We start from the raw sequence: 15725 nt of genomic DNA on the forward strand, positions 1-15725 counted from the left end.
GGTCAGTTCTCTGATGATTTCCTGTAAAATAGAATCTAGACTCTTTTTCTGATCATAGTTTTCGGGAAGTCCAATGATCCTCAGATTATCTCTTCTAGATCTATTTTCCAGGTCTATAGATTTTCCCAGTAAGTCTTTGACATTATTCTCCAGCTTTTCTTTTTTTTTTTTTTTTTTTTTTTTTTTTGTTTTTTGTTTTTGTTTTGTTTGACTGATTCTTGGGTTCTCAGTGAGTCATTCATTTCTATTTGTTCTGTCCTGATTTTTAATGAGTTATTTTCTTCATTCACATTTTTTAGTTCTTTTTGTATATACCCAATTGAGTTTTTAAATGAATTATTTTGCTCCATTGAATTTTTTTCCATTTCCCTAATTTTTTTAGAGAGTTATTTTCTTTTTCCAATTCAGAAATCCTACTTTCCTGTGATTTTTTAACCTTTTCTAATTCACAAATTTTGTTTCCCTGCACCTCCTGTGAATTCTTTATTTTTTTCCAACTCAAATTTGAGGACATTGTTATTCTCTATCATAGCTTCTCTTTCCTTTTTCCATTTTTCTTCAAACTCTCTTAACTTTTTAATAGTCTCTTCTAGAAGAGAGTTATGTGATGTGGGGCAGGTATCATTCCCCTTTAGGGTGTTATATTGGAGGCTGTTAGCCTCCTCAGGGTTGGATACCCACTCTTTCTCTGTATAGAAAATGTCAATTGTTCTCTTCAGCTTCTTACTCATTGTTAAATATCTATGGGGGTCTGCCCTTTGGGTAAAAAATTTATTTACCAGCTTTCTCCCAGACTGGTTGGATATAGCAGACCTTTGCCTGAGCTAAGAGAGGGCTCTGGGAGAGAGTTCCCCTTCCCCCTCCATGGAAATGCCTTAGAGGTGGTTTCCACTGCTACAGCTTCGCAGAATGTCCAGTGAAGGACCCTGCTGTGTGGCCTAGTGACTGCTATGAGGTTTAAGGCTGAACAGTGAAAGCGTCACAAACCCCAGCCAACACCTCCTGTGGAGCCATGGATATTAGCAGCAGATGCAAAAAGCCCGTGCAGTCAAACCAGAAGTGTCTGCCTGGAAACCACAGTCCCTACTTCAAAGGTTCCAATTCTCTGGGAGCTGCACTTCTCTGGGAATTCCGCTGCTGCTAGGATTCCACTGCCTCAGGCTGAGCCCCACAATATGTAGATTAGAGGCTGCCTCAGGCTGTGTCCTCTGCTGTTCAGGCTCTCAACTACCCCAAGTAGTATCCCCGAACAGCAGAAAGCAGCTGCACTGCTGTGCCAAGATTGGTGTTAGGTCACTCCCAGATTGGGGTGGATTTAGGATATGGCTTTATATTTTAAAGTAGCTTAATTTCTCTTCTGATCTGCTGTTTTATAAGCAGAGAAGAACTATCAGTCTGTGCCAGATTTCTCTATCTCAGTGGCTTCTCTGATTCCAGAGTTCTCCCCAGCCCAATCTGCACATTGTGCTAGCACCTAATCCTGTCTGTGCTGATCTTTTTTTCCTCCCCTCAGAACCGACATTTTCTGCTGAAATTCCAGATTCTCTTCAGCTGATAAATTGTGCTTCTAATCCTTGTGGGTTTTATCAGTTCAACATTATTTTTGAGGCTGATTTAATTAGTTGGGTTTGAGAGAAGAAAGGAGCTTAGAAATTCACATATATCTTCTCCGCCATGTTGGCTCTGCCCCCCGAAAAAAAAAAAGGTCAAAAATTTCAAGGGAATTAATGAAAAAAGAAGTCATCATTTCTCTCTCTGGATGTGAATAGCATTTTTCATAATGAGTTCTTTGAAATTGTCTTGGATCATTGTCTTGATCATAATAATAAACCTTTCAAAGTTGATAATCAAGACAATATTGTTATTATTGGGTACTTAGGGTGTTCACTGATGGCTTGTTCAATTTCTTTTTCTAAAAATTGGACTATTTAAGAATTTATTTCATCTTCTGTTAATCTGGGCAATTTATATTTTTGTAGATATTCATCAAATTTGGTTAGATTGTCAGCTTCGCTGATGTACAGTGGGGCAAAATAGCTCCTAATTATTCCTTTAATTTCTTTTTCATTGATGGCAAATTCACCCTTTTCATTTTTGATGACTTTTTTTTTCTTTTCTTTTTCTAATCAAATTAACAAAGATTTATGTATTTTGAGGTTGTTTTAGAAAATAAACTCTTAGTTTCATCAATTAGTTGAATAGTTAACTTGGTTTCAAATTAATTAATCTTTCCTTTGAGTTTCAGAATTTCTAATTTGATATATAATAGGGGGGTTTAATTTGTTCTTTGTCTAGCTTTTTTATTGCCATTGATCTCCTCTTTCTCTATTTTATTCTTGTAGCAATTTAGAGATATAAAATTTCCCTTAAGAACTGTCTTGGTGGGAAATGAATGTAAACTGTTATTTTTACCTTCTGAATCCAATTCTTCCTGTGCAACAAAAAAATTCGGTTCTACACACATATATTGTATCTAAATTATACTGTAATATATTTAACATATATAAGACTGCTTGCCATCTGGGGGAGGGGGTTGGGGGAGGAAGGGAAAAAATCTGAATAGAAGTAAGTGCAAGGGATAATGTGGTAAAAAATTACCCATGCATATGTACTGTTAAAAAATGTTATAATTATAAAATAAAATAAAAAATTAATAAAAAACAAAAAAAAAAAAAAAAAAAAAAAGAACTGTCTTGGTTGTATCCCATAGGTTTTGGTACATTGTCTCATTATTGTCATTCTCTTGTATGAAATTTTGGATTATTTCTTTGATTTCTTGTTTGACCAACTCATTTGTCAGAATTAGATTATTTAATTTCCAATTGGTTTTTAGTCCACATTTTCCTGCCTTTATTGAATATAATTTTATTGCATTATGATCTGAAAAGGAAACATTTACTATTTTTGACTTTCTGCATTTTGTAGAGGGCCATAGATATTGGGGGAACTCTGGGTGAGGTATAAAACTCTTCAACCCAGAGGGAAGTTACTGACAATGTCTGGTTCAGTTCCATATCTCCACTGAGGGCTCTTGGCCTTCCTGAGAAGTCAGGGGGCAGTGACAATCTGTGTTGTAATTAAAGCAGAGTGATACCAAGTGGCAAAGACTCATCTACATACAATAGCAAGTTATATATGTGGTCCCATATAGCACATGTGTAGTGTTGCTTTGGTTATATAAGGATATTAGGGTATTTAAGACTGAGCAAATTTAGAATAAACAGACTCCATATTTTGACCACCCATGTGAGTCTCACCTCATCACTGCTCTTCTAAAACCAAGGACTCAGTTTGGTACTAAGATCCTCCAGAAAGTTAGTCCAGACACAACAGCATTTGATTGTGAAGTTTTTATGCCCAAATACATTGTCAGTTTTTGTGTATATGCCATGTACTGCAGAGAAAAAGGTGTATTCCTTTCTGTCTCATTACAATCTTCTCCAGAGGTTTATCATGCCTACACTTCTTTCCAGGATTCTATTAACCTCCCTAGTTTCTTACTTGTTTATTTTGTGGTTATATCTGTGTCATTCTGAGGAGGGAAGGAAATTGAGGTTCCCCACTAATAGTATTGCTGTCCATTTCTTCCTGTAACTGGCTTAATATATTCTGTAGGAATTTGTACACTCTACCCCTTGGTACATGTACATTTAATTTATTGTTTACAATATTCTTTATCAAGATGTACTTTCCTTCATTATCTCTTTTAATTAGATCTATTTATCTATTTATACTTTTGCTTTATCTATCCCTGCTTTTTTTTTACTTCAGCTGAATCATAATTAATTCTATTCCAGCTTCCTTTACTTAGTATGTGTCTCTCTCTGTCAAATGTGTTTCTTGTAAACAACATATTGCTGAATTCTGTTTTTTTTTTTAATCTGCTTTCTTATTCCCTTCCTTTTTATGGGAGAGTTCATCCCATTCACATTCACAGTTATGATTACCAGTTGTGTCTTTCCATCCATCCTTTTTTCTCCCCTATATATACTGTTGTTCTCTTTTCCCACCATATCCTTACTAGTGTTTTGTGGGATTTTTTGACCCACCTCACCTACTACCTTATTTTCAAACATCCCTTCCCCCTTCTCTTACTATTTTTCCTAGTTTTTCTGCCCTCCTTTCACTTCTTACTTCTTTATATGGTAAGATAAATTTCTATATCCAACTGAATAAGGTTTTTCTTAGCCAAAATTGATAAGATCAAGCCTCAGTAAATGCTCATACTCCTTCCTTCTTTCCCTCAATGGTTACAGATCTTTTATGCCTCTTCATGTGATCTAATTTGTCCCACTATACTTCCCTTTCCTTTTCTCCAAGTATAATCCTTTTTCAATCCCTTAGTGTCTTTTTCTTTGATATCATTATATTAGAGTTCATTTGCAATCATACCCTCTATAAATGTGATGACCCGATGTCTACCCCAGTAAAAAATAAATCTCAAGAGTTACAGATATCATTTTCCCATCTAGAAATGTAAACAATTTAATCCTTATATATATATATATGTGTGTGTGTGTGTGTTTGTGTGTGTATTCCCCACCACCTGTTTACATTTCTATATTTCTCTTAAAGTCCTGTGATTAAACATTAATTTTTTTTTATTTTCTGTTAAGATTAAATTTTGTTTATTTCTGTTTTTTCCCCAATGGAAATGATCATGTAAATCTCTTACATCATTAAATCTACTGCCTCCCCTGAAAGATGATGCTGAATCACACTGGGTAATAAATTTTTGGTTGTAACCCCGGGTTTTTTGCTTTCCAGAATATGATATCCCAGGTTTTCCAATCCTTTATTGTAGAAGATGCAAGATCATGGTTAATCCTTACTGTTGCTTCTTAATGTTTGAATTGCTTGTGTCTGGCAGTTTGAAGTATTTCTTTTTCCTTGAGATTATAATTCTGGAGTTTTGTAATAATGTTCCTTTGCCTTTCCTTTGTAGTTTTTTTTTTTCCCCCAAAGATAATCAATGGCTTATTTCAATGACTATTTCCCCTTCTGTTTCTAAAATATTGGGGCAGTTTTCTTTGATTATGTCTTTAAAAAAGCTATCCTAAGGGGCAGCTAGGTGGCGCAATGGACAGAACACCAGCCCTGAATTCAGGAGGACCCGAGTTTAGATCTGGTCTCAGACACTTAACACTTCCTAGCTGTGTGACCTGGGCAAGTCACTTAACCCCAGCCTCAAAAAAAAAAAAAAAAAAAAAAAAAAAACACAACCTGGCTTTTTAATTTTGGTCATGGTCTTCAAATAGAAAAACAAAAACAATTTTTAAAGTATCTCTTCTGGATCTATTTTCCAGATTTGTTGTTTTTCCAATAAGGTACTTTACATTTTCCTCCATTTTTTTCATTCCTTTTAGTTTAATTGATTCTCCATGTCTCCTAGGGTCATTATCTTCCATTTACTCTGTTCTAGTTTTAATATGTGATTTTCTTCAATTAGTGTTTTTATCCTTTTTCCATTTGATTAATTCCACTTTTTAAAGTATTTTTTTTTCTTCCCTGATATTTTTTGCATTTAGTCAATTTATCTTTTAAGGAATTGTATTCCTTTTCCAAGCTGTAGACTCTCTCTTACATATCTCTCATTTCTTTTCTCATTTATCTTCTACCTCTCCAATTTGTCTTATAAAATCTTTTGAGGACACTTTCAAGAAGCCTCTGGCTTGCAATCAATTCATATTACTTTTTCAGATTTCCTCTATGGATATTTTGTCTTCTTTAATGTTCAGGCTAGCTTTCTGGAGGTCCTCTGGAAGGGCCTTGATTTCAGCAGGATAATCACCACAAAGATGGACTATAGAATAGAGTCCAAAGTCTTTATATGCTCCTTCACTGTCTGTGTCTGTCATAGTCTCACCCAATCTCAATCTGACCCAGTCTCCTCCAGCAATCTTCATCTAGCCAGGTCTCAGTCGAATTTGACTTTACTCCCAGTTCTTAAATACTCTATTATAATTATATCATTACAGTATACTGAGTATAATCACAATCTAGATATTTAATCATTATATCAAAGGTAGAGTGATTATATCATTATATCATACTAGATATAGATAGATAGATAGATAGATAGATAGATAGATAGATAGATAGATAAACGAGAGAACCATTATCTCATCAATTCCACTGAGTTAACACCTTTTTTCAAGTATACTTCTCCAGAGTTCTGGCCCTCTACAATCCTCTGAGTTGGTGTTTTGGTCTTTCCTGTTTACCACTATAGCTTTATGTAGTCACAATTCTTTTCTGTTTCTTACAAATTTTCTTTCCTTTTCTTTTGGTATTTCTTCTTTTTTTTTTTTTATTTTTAAGGTTGAGTTGTGCTCCTAGGGTAAAGGGAGCACTGTTCCAAGGTTCTTGTGCAGCAATGTGGGTTTTTGTTAAACCTTTCTGCTTGTTATTTCTTATAGGCCAATAATATTCTAATATAACATATTCCATAATTTGTTCAGTTATTCATCAATTAAAGGATATCCCTTCAATATACAAATCTTTTCCACCACAAAAGTACCTGCTAATTATTCCTTTTTTCCTCTTAATCTCTTTGCAATATAGACCAGTAGCAATATTGCTGGATTAAAGGGTATATACATTTTCATAACTCTTTAGACATAGTTGCAAGTTATTCTCCAAAATGGTTGAATCAGTTCACAACTCCACCAGCACGTACCAATAATTTCTAAGGTGGTGCTTTTCATGCTTTACATTTACTTTAAAATCTGAGTGAATAAGAATTACCTTTTGTAAGGAAAGGGTAAGAGTTATATGAAGTCATTTTATTGGAAGGATCCCAATGTGGAAATTACCTCTACTTATGCAGATTGGAAACTCATACTTAACTCTTAATCTCATAGAGTTGCTTGGGACACTGAGAAATAAAATAACTTGTTAATGATCCACTCAGGTAATATGTGTCACAGCTAGGTCTTGAATCCAGGCCTTCCTGATCATAATGTCAGTGTTCTTTCCTCTGTTCAATGCTATTTCTTAGATGTCTAAGGCAATTTATATGAGTTGTAATTTATATAATGTTTAGCCATGTTTATGGAATCTGAGTGATCACAGTCTTATTGTAATACTTTATTACTGATAATCCTGTTAAAATGATTATTCTTGTCATTATTAATGGAGATGTCAACCTTTCTGTAAGTTGGTATTTAGTCTTTTAGAATTACTGTTACTGTTACCTTCTAATTAATCTAGTCAAGAGATCTTCCAAAATTAGCAAAGCAAGTGTTTTAACAACACTGCACAAATACATCCTACCACTGGTATTATACTAAAAACTTTCTAGGTTGGTGAGATCTACCAAAATTTGTGCTTGGCATAGCATGAATAGCAGAAGTTCTGGGCCACAATAAGATATTACAATAGCATTTGAGAAGGGGTCAGTGAACACATATTATTATATTGAATTGAAGTCTCTTATCAAACTCCTCTACTTGGCATTTAAAGCTCCACATGAGAAAGACCAATTTCCAACTTTTCAATATACTTACCTCCTTATTTTTCTAAAAAGGGAAACTAAGACATAAAAATATAATTTATCCATGATTACTAAAAAAATTCTAAAACCCAGGTCTCTTAACCCATTGCTGTTTCTGCTATGTCACACAAACAAAATATAATCCCTGCCTTGAAGGAGCTGACGCAACAATTTGGTGACACAGAAAATGCACACAATAAACCAAAATTTACAGAGTCAAAGCCGCATGTGTATCAACCTAAGTTAATGCTGATCATATACTTATAAAGTGGGGCCATATGGAGTACAGGATAAGATGGAGTAGAAGTGATCTGGGAAGGCTTAATGGAAGCATGAGTTCTGAGCCAAGTCTTGAATAAACTACATAAAATCAAATTGGCTTGCTACAAGACTATATTTGTGCTAGTCCATGCTTTTTTTTTAATGGTCTAATGTGTCTGAATCTGTAGGTACCATTAACAGAAATTCCCTGGCAGACCAAATATTGAATCAATTTTCTGCACACCTCTAAACATGAACTAAACATTGCATCTCAAAGTTGGAGACCTTCTCCAGCAGGGCTGTCATCATAAAATTCTATTAAAATCTTAATGTCTACTATTGGCCTCTGGAGAGCACAGTGGGTTTTATCAGTGCAGGTGTGTATTCTTTTCAGCAATACAATATATTCTTAAAAGTTTAATATAAATCAATTTTGTCAAATGAATCATATTTTCTAATTGACCTACATTGTGATGCCAGAGATGGTTTATTTTCAATTCGGATTGATCTTCAATCCACAAGGATTTCTAACATTTTTGCTTTAAGTTTCTCTATACCCTCCACCTCTCCATTAGGTAATGATCTGCAAATAAGCACTGAAGTGCACTAAGGGAGATCTTTTTTAGAGAAACCCTGTGGTCAACTCCTTTGATCAGTACAATGCATTTGTGTAATGTGAATAATTACCCATTTATTTATTTCACTAGTTTGGATTTTTGAATGCCAACAGAGTTTTTTTCAAGAGAAGCATATTTGCTTTTGATATGAGAGTGAACAAAAACTATTGCTATAGGGCACAAAAGAAAGTTTTAGGTTGCTTAGGTTCCCAAAGGAAGCAAAATATTAAATACATATACACATGTATATATACACATGCATGTATACATGTATCTGCACATACACATGTATGTACATATATATACATGTATATGCCTGTGTATATACACATGTATATATGCATATGCATGTTTGTATGCATGTATGTGTAAATTTATATGTGTATATGTGTGTATATATAGACATATATCTATACAGAGCTATAAATACACACCCAAAGTACACAACTATCTAAATAATGTGACTTGAAGAGTGCTGAGAAGTATATGACACCAAATATCTGAGAAGAAATGTTTAAGTAGATTGTGATAACAATGATCCCTAGAAAATTATGGAGCTAGATCAATACATTGGGTGAGAGGAGAATAGATATGATATTGAAAAGAAATTATTCTTCTGAAGAGAAATAACACTTTTACAATACTACCTAAGCCGCTGTCATTTTTTCATTTCAGTCATTTCAGTCCTGTTTGGGATGTTGTAACTCCATTTGGAGTTTTCTTGGCAACATACAAGTGGTTTGCCATTGCTTTTGCCTGATTATTTTACACCTGGGGAAAATGAGGCAAACAGGGTGAAGTGACTTGGGCAAAGTCTTTGAAACCGACTTTGAACTCAGAGTTGTGAAAGAATCCAACCATTCTGGAGAGCAATCTGGAATTAGGCCCAAAAAGTTACCAAACAGTACATACCCTTTGATACGGCACTGCTACTAATGGGCTTATATCCCAAGGAAATACTAAAGAAGGGAAAAGGACCTGTATGTGCCAAAATGTTTGTGGCAACCCTTTTTGTAGTGGCTAGAAACCGGAAAAATGAATGGATGCCCATCAATTGGAGAATGGTTGGGTAAATTGTGCTATATGAATGTTATGGCATATTATTGTTCTGTAAGAAATGACCAGCAGGATGAATACAGAGAGGCTTGGAGAGACTTACATGAACTGATGCTGAGTGAAATGAGGAGAACCAGGAGATCATTATATACTTCAACAACAATACTGTATGAGGATGTATTCTGATGGAAGTGGATATCTTCAACAAAGAGAAGATCTAATTCAGTTCCAATCGATCAATGATGGACAGAATCAGCTACACCCAGAAAAGGAACACTGGGAAATGAGTGTGAACTGTTTGCATTTTTGCTTTTCTTCTCAGATAATTTTTACCTTCTGAATTCAATTCTTCCTGTGCAACAAGAGAACTGTTCAGTTCTGCATACATATATTGTATCTGGGATATACTATTACATATTTAACATGTATAAGACTGCCTGCCATCTAGGGGAAGGGGTGGAGAGAAGGAAGGGAAAATCGGAACAGAAATGAATGCAAGGGATAATGTTGTAAAAACTTACCTATGCATATGTACTGTCAAAAAATTATAATTATAAAATTAAATTAAATTTAAAAAATAAAAATAAAAAGTGCCTGGCCAAAAAGAAAATATGATGTTTTGTTGTAATTGAAAAAAAAGTGAAAAAAAAATAAAGTGTATAGCTATTTTCCCTAATAGAAAAAGTCATTTTAAAATGATTTGTTTGTTTGTTTGTTTTTTTAGGAGCAACTAGGTGGTATAGTGGATAGAGCACCAGTCCTGAAGTCAGGGGGACCTGAGTTCAAATCTGCCCTCAGACATGTAACATTTCCTAGATGTGTGACCCTAGGCAAGTCACTTAACCCAATTGCCTCAGAGGAAAAAAAAAAAGGTTTAATCCCTCATTCCTCCAGTTAACTTTTAAACTCTTTAAAAAATATTGCCAGTGTATCAGTCACAACAATCTCCTTTAGGTCTTTCAATTTGTGCTTGCTAATAAATTGTAGTTGGGCAACTAGATAGTACAGTAGATAGAAAAACTAGCCTGAAGTCAAGAAGACCTAAATTCAAACTTGGCCTCAGGTATCTACTAACTGTGTGGCCTGGGCAAGTCACACAATACTGTTTGCCTCAGTTTCCTTATTTGTAAAATGACTTGGAGAAAGAAATGGCAAACCACTCCAGTACCTTTGGCCAGAAAACCTCAAATAGAATCATGAAGAGTCAAACACTATTGAAATGACTGAACAACAAAAAAATTATTTTGGTATTGGAAGCTAGTAAAACAAGCTCTTTAGAATTGTGTAAAATATTAGCAAGGGTGTTATAAGTGAAAAATTGATGATCTATTTTAGAAGTAGAGCTAATGTGTTTTAGGGGTAGCTTGTGGAATGCATTTTAGTTGCTCATGGCCTTTTGTGGGAAGCTGTTGGGGAAGATATACTTTCTGGAATTTGTCTATGTTCCAAATGTCTGTTTTTAGTTGAAATCTCAGACATACTCTCCTGGTTCATTCATTCATTCTTCTCTTGACTCCACTTTTGGTTTTCTAGACAGCTTTCTTTATGTGGGTACCCAATCCTTTCTCTCTGCTTCTAGCTGTCTTTTATGTACTGTCTTTTACCATTAGAATGTCAACTCCATCCAGGCAGGGATCCTCTTTCTTAGTTATTTTATTTGTATTCTCATCATTTTACATAGCTCCTGGCATGAAGTAAGTGCTTAATAAATCCTTCTTGATTTTTTTTTAATTTGAATTGACTTGGAATTCCTTATGCATATATAAAACCAAACAAACAAAACAGGGTATTATCTGGAATGACTTTTCTTAGGATAGATTATTATAAGTTCATTGAGTTTCCGGCATAATAATCCTTTTTGGAAGATAGTGATGCACATTTTGGCATAGAAGAAAAAAAAATATTGTTTGTACTGTCAAAAATTGAAATCCTTGTTTTTGAATGAGAATTAATTGTCTTATTATCTAGTGAGTTACCTATTCCTAGAGTTTTTCAGAGGCAAGATCAATTTTTTTTTCATATTGTACAGACAGTCAATATTTTAGATATCTGATTAAATAGCTTTCAGGTGCCTCCAGTTCTGAGATTCTATGATCTATGATAATCTAAAATAATTTTTCATATGCTTACATACTACACACTTAACCACAAACAAAAAAATGGACTATGCAATGTCTTGTCAATGATTTTAGTAATATTTTTATTATATTAATCTAATATCCATATATCAGAGGGTGTCTTAAATAAATTTATAAATAATCTACTTCCTCTTCCCATCTCTTTGGCTTCATGTATATACAATACCACTAGAACTATTTTTGGTAACTGTTCATTGGCAGCCTGGAAATATTTCTCACACAGCCATAGAAGTCTTTGAAATCCATTGTTTCATGTTGGGATCCATACTTCTGAATATTTAGGCAATTAAAAATGCCACTGGCTCAATCCATATCTTCCAGGTTCCTCTAAATACATCTACTTTCCAAGGTCAGGTCTAAGCAAAGTTATCAACTTATCAATGCCTATGTTTGGTAACTGTCACTCTTCCATCATTCTTGCTTTTCATTTCAACCTCCTTCAATCTTTTTTTGACATTCTTCCTATATGCCCAGAGTTGTAATGTGCTTCAAATTATGATAACTCACCTTCCAAGCTAAGGCCTTATAATATTGCTTTTCTTCAACAAAACATGCCTGTCATTTGTCCAAATTCCACCAGTTTATCAAAATATCCAAAGGAACACATTTGCATATTAATAAGTCCAATGAGAGGTAATGACTTAAATATAAGAATAATTCTACTTCAGGAGAATATTAAGAACTGTGGTGGATTTGTAAGTTAAGATATTTGGGAAAAGTAAAAATTTCATCATTTGTCAAATTACACTGTACATGGTTTGCATAGTTTTAGCAATGTCCATATTCATTTAGTAGAGACCCAAATGAACTTTAATTCAACTAGAGGAAGACTAGCTTCCAATCCTAAAGATATCTAGCACATTTTTACTTGATGGTCCAGATAATGTCCTGGAAGATACTCATACCCAATCTATAGGTATAAACAATTGTGACACAACTTAGAGTTGGCCATTAAAAATCAGAGGGTCTCTTAAATAAATTTATAAATAACATACTTCCTCCTTTCATCTCTAACATACATATTACTATGCAGAAAAATGATTCCATTGTGGATTATCCATAATTGAGAACTTTTAAAAATTATTTAAAACTTAAAAAAATAGAAAAAGAAAGACAAAAAAGAAACAAAAATCATTGTCATGTGCCCTGATGAATTAAAAAAATGCAGCTAATTATCATTTCAAAAAAGTATATATAATGATAGAAGATATTATATGCATGACTATTCCTCTCTTCTTCACTTCCTTTTAGGTTTTCTTTTGTTCTCTGCTGTGCACTTTTTATTTTATTTGCTTTCTCTCTTTCATCTCTCTCACCTCCCCTTAGCAGGCTAGAGTTAAATATGTGTATATATGTGTGTATATGTATGTATACACATCTATGTATATATATATATATATATATATATATATGTGTGTGTGTGTATAAATACACATATGTATATGTAAATATGTACACACATATAAAGATGTATTCACACATATATCTATATACACTTATATATACCTACATGCATATATACACACGTACACATATACATATTTACACATTGTAGACAGGCATCTAAAACAATATTAATATGGCTGAAATAAAATGCAGGTTTCTCTCTTCAGTGAATCTTTGTTTGATTTTAGCTGAAATCAATAATTACTGGTCACACTTTATTTTTCCTAATATATTCTACTCCTGATTCTTATTACTGTGTTTGTGTATATCTCTTATTTCCTATCTCTGCTAACTCTTCTACTTAATTCTATTCCTTAACAAGACTTATTACTTATCCTCCCTCTATCCAGGGACCTCCTCTTATCTTTTCCCCATATTTTCTCCTCTTTTGTTATCCCATCCCCATTGCTATAAAGCTATATATTCTATATCTCACCTTATCCTATTCCCTTCCCCTTATTTTTTATAGATTTTGGAGGGTGCAAGACTCCTCTTCCCCAGTTCAAATATGATCCCAAATACTTACTAGCTTTCTGACTCTAAGCAAGTTACTTAATCCTATTAGCCTCAGTTTTCTCATCTGTAAAATGAGCTGAAGAATAAAATGACAAACCAGTTTAGTATCTTTACCAAGAAAACTCCAAATGGGATCACAAAGAGTCATATATCACTGAAAATAATTGAACCACAAGAAAATAGCTTAATGTAGTTTTAACTTAATAATGTAGTTTTAACTTAAACTGATGTCATGTTTAAGAAGGTTTGCTGTTAAATATTTACCAGCATATTCCTGGCTTTTGTCCTGTAGAGATTAACATTAAAATACATATATTCCAAATTCAAAGGTCTTCAAAATGACCTTACAATAAAACTACTACAAGGGTTGTCTGATGCAGTCCTCTGGTGGAGGTGAAATGCCTTTACCCTCCATGTAATACTTTGTCTCTCTATCTTTGTCAATGAAAATCAAGATAATGGTACAGAAGTGTTTACCAGAACAAGATTTCAATTTTCATTTCATCACAATTTCCAGGGATATTGTGATCATCACCTGCAATTCAGTATTTATCCTCTGCACCAATAATATGTGGCATCATAGTCCACTTAGTATTATTATGAGTCTGTTAATACTTTTACTGTTAATGGTGCTGTGTGTATAAAGTTTGTGAGGATTTCAAGCTCAATATAGAGCAATAAAGTGTACTGGAAGCCAAAAGAGAAAAAATAAGCTAATGTAATATTAGGTTTTATGAAGAGCTAACTTCTGGTTGTGCCATCCTAAGCTACTGCCTCTACAGTCACTGTAATGGAAGGTTGTGTTGAACTCAGATTTCATCTAGCTAGCCTAAGTCAGACAACTCTGCCTGCCATGTATTTCCAAGGATATTCCCATTCCTCTTTTCCATCTTACACTTACAGGTTAACACTGGCATAGCTTTGGGAAAGGTCTATCAATCAATGGATTGGTTCAACTCACCACCCTTGTGACTCTACACTCCCCTAACCACTACATTCTTAAATATATATATATATATATATATATATATATATATATATATATATATATATATATATATATATATATAATATTTTATATAAGATATATAAACATACATATCTACACATTTTGCAATATAAATTGCTTGAAAACTGTAAATCTTTTGTATTTTTTATCTATAATGCTAAGCACAATCTGGCACGCAGTTATTGTTTAATAATTTGTTTTTATTCTTTAATTAGTTTAAAAGTGATATGATAGTAGCATTGTACTCTGCCATTTTCAGACTTGTTTATATTCATTTCTTGGCACCACATTTTAGGAAGAGGAATGCCATGCTATATACTGAAAGTTATCCAAAAATGAGAGAAGAAAATAGAGAACTGGAAATTTTATCTTTTGAGATTTTGTTGAAGAAATCAGTGATATGTAGTTTAAAGAATAAAGGTCAGGGAAAAGGAAGGAAAACTCATTTAAATATAAACTTTATGTGGTAGGCACTGTGCTAATTGCTTTACAAATATTATCTTACTTGATCTTTACAAGAACCTTGAATGGTAGAAGCTCTAATTATACCATTTTATAGTTGGGCAAACTTTGGCAAACATAGATTAAGTAATTTTTCCAACATTTCTAAGGCAGTTTGAGAATAATTGATAGACTTCAAATCCATTAGTGAGTTAGGGGAATATCTACCCAAGCTTGTGAAGACTTTCTTAGGCAGAATGTGCACATGAGGACAATTTGTTCCAATGGCCATGAAGGTGGCTAAATAGCAATGGAGTATTTAGAGCTTGATTAGACCCCCAAAACACCAAGTTCTTCCATTTTGAATTGACATTTCATGGTCATTTTGAATCATCTTTAGTCAGCTTGATTTTTTTTGGCACTTGAATTTGATGATGGGAACAGTGGGTGACACTGATGACTTTGTTAGCTATTCTTCACTTAAATCCTATTCACACACAAGTGAAGATATCACCCATCATCTATCCTATCGTTTTTGGTCCCTGACTCTGAACCATTTATGATTCAAAGTGGATTTAAGCTTCCTCACCATATTGATTCCAGACATTTCTAATATTTCCTGGATCCTCATTTTCCATGTCTCGATTCTTTTACTATGTTCTGCCACAAAGCAACTGCAAATGAAATGAACCAGTAATATAACAATTCAGAGAATTGCATACAAAATACTATTTATTTACTTTTAA

The sequence above is a fragment of the Sminthopsis crassicaudata genome, chromosome 2, assembly GCF_048593235.1.
Source record: "Sminthopsis crassicaudata isolate SCR6 chromosome 2, ASM4859323v1, whole genome shotgun sequence".
In the NCBI taxonomy this organism is placed as follows: domain Eukaryota; kingdom Metazoa; phylum Chordata; class Mammalia; order Dasyuromorphia; family Dasyuridae; genus Sminthopsis; species Sminthopsis crassicaudata.